Source organism: Bufo bufo, chromosome 1, assembly GCF_905171765.1.
Source record: "Bufo bufo chromosome 1, aBufBuf1.1, whole genome shotgun sequence".
Taxonomy (NCBI): Eukaryota; Metazoa; Chordata; class Amphibia; order Anura; family Bufonidae; genus Bufo; species Bufo bufo.
Window position 1 is genome coordinate 759,273,502 of NC_053389.1, and position 2,777 is coordinate 759,276,278.

Consider the following 2,777-nt stretch of genomic DNA (forward strand, 5'->3'; position numbering starts at 1 on the left):
TGCAGTGTTAACAGCCCCTCCCCTTCTCCTCAGTACTATCTTCTCATTGGTGGTGCAGTGTTAACAGCCCCTCTCCTTCTCCTCGGTACTATCTTCTCATTGGTGGCACAGTGTTAACAGCCCCTCCCATTCTCCTTAGTACTATCTTCTCATTGGTGGCGCAGTGTTAACAGCCCCTCCCCTTCTCCTCAGTACTATCTTCTCATTGGTGGTGCAGTGTTAACAGCCCCTCCCCTTCTCCTCAGTACTATCTTCTCATTGGTGGCACAGTGTTAACAGCCCCTCCCATTCTCCTTAGTACTATCTTCTCATTGGTGGCGCAGTGTTAACAGCCCCTCCCATTCTCCTCAGTATTATCTTCTCATTGGTGACAGCGGCAGCCGCATCACCGTGGGGAGAGAGCAACTCCCTCCTTCTCCACTGTGCCGGCTCAAAAGAACATGGTGTGCGCTGAGGGCGGCGCGTGCCATGTTCTCTAACTGATACTAGGCTGCGCAGTAGTGCAACCTAGTATCGGAAAATAGAAAATCAATCCGGGTATAAAAGTTCGATACCTGGTGCAACCCTAGTCACCAGAGAGGAATCTAACAGATTTCTGACAGATGGAGAAGGTTTCTGTCAGAAAAGACATTTTCTTTCACTGTTACCATAAACGATTGCTTTCAGTTACAGTAATATTACAAAACAAACCAGGACAAACTACGATGGTCAGATGTCCGGAGGTCCTGTAACCGGTACTGTATGAGGGTCCTGTAACCAGTAATGTATGAGGGTCCTGTAACCAGTAATGTATGAGGGTCCTGTAACCAGTAATGTATGAGGGTCCTGTACCCAGTAATGTATAGGGGTCCTGAATCCAGTAATGTATGAGGGTCCTGTAACCAGTAATGTATAGGGGTCCTGTACCCAGTAATGTATAGGGGTCCTGTACCCAGTAATGTATAGGGGTCCTGAATCCAGTAATGTATGAGGGTCCTGTAGCCAGTAATGTATGAGGGTCCTGTATCCAGTAATGTATGAGGGTCCTGTATCCAGTAATGTATGGGGGTCCTGTATCCAGTAATGTATGGGGGTCCTGCATCTAGTAATGTATGAGGGTCCTGTATCCAGTAATGTATGGGGGTCCTGTATCCAGTAATGTATGGGGGTCCTGTAACCAGTAATGTATGAGGGTCCTGTATCCAGTAATGTATGAGGGTCCTGTATCCAGTAATGTATGAGGGTCCTGTATCCAGTAATGTATGGGGGTCCTGTATCCAGTAATGTATGGGAGTCCTATATCCAGTAATGTGTGGGGGTCCTATATCCAGTAATGTATGGGGGTCCTGTATCCAGTAATGTATGGGAGTCCTATATCCAGTAATGTATGGGGGTCCTGTATCCAGTAATGTATGGGGGTCCTGTATCCAGTAATGTATGGGGGTCCTGTAACCAGTAATGTATCGGGGTCCTGTAGCCAGTAATGTATGGGGGTCCTGCATCCAGTAATGTATGGGAGTCCTATATCCAGTAATGTATGGGGGTCCTGTATCCAGTAATGTATGGGAGTCCTATATCCAGTAATGTATGGGGGTCCTGTATCCAGTAATGTATGGGAGTCCTATATCCAGTAATGTATGGGGGTCCTGTAGCCAGTAATGTTTGAGGGGGGGGGGGGGGCACTAATGGGGACATTTTTAATTCTGGGGGGCACTAATGGGGGCATTACTATTACTGGGGGGCACTAATGGGGGCATTACTATTACTGGGGGGCACTAATGGGGGCATTACTATTACTGGGGGGCACTATTAATTCTGGGGGGCACTAATGGGGGCCACTAATGGGGGCATTACTATTACTGGGGGGCACTAATGGGGGCATTACTATTACTGGGGGGCACTATTAATTCTGGGGGGCACTAATGGGGGCCACTAATGGGGGCATTACTATTACTGGGGGCACTAATGGGGGCATTACTATTACTGGGGGGCACTAATGGGGGCATTACTATTACTGGGGGCACTATTAATTCTGGGGGGCACTAATGAAGGCCACTAATGGGGGCATTACTATTACTGGGGGGCACTATTAATTCTGGGGGCACTAATGGGGGCATTACTATTACTGGGGGGCACTAATGGGGGCATTACTATTACTGGGGGGCACTATTAATTCTGGGGGCACTAATGGGGGCATTAATATTACTGTGGGGCACTAATGGGGACATTAATTATTCTGGGGGGCACTAATGGGGGAATTATTAATTATGGGGGACACTAATGGGGCATTATTAATTCTGGGGGACACTAATGGGTGCATTATTAATTCTGGGGGCATTACCATTACTGGGGGGCACTATTAACTCTGGTGGGGGCATTATTCATTCTGGGGGGCACTGATGGAGGCATTACTATTTACTGGGGGCACTATTAATTCTGGGGGGCACTAAGGGGGGCATTGCTATTACCGGGGCACTAATGGAAACATTAATATTACTGGGGGGCAGTATTTTTTTGTTGGGCAGCACTGAAATAGCTATAGGGGATGTCGTTTTCCAGGCTTTGTGGTTATTTCCAGCTCCATTAGGTAATGAAATTAGTGCAAAACTAATTATACACACACACATACACCATGTATACAGAATATATACATTAACCATTTAACCACATCACACCAAGCACATTGCAGCCATTTCATCTTTCGTTCTGCTCCGTTGCCATGGCACCTGCCGCCATGATGGAACCGGGCACACAGCAACACTTTGATGATTTGATGATAACCGGAAGCGGAAGTGTGC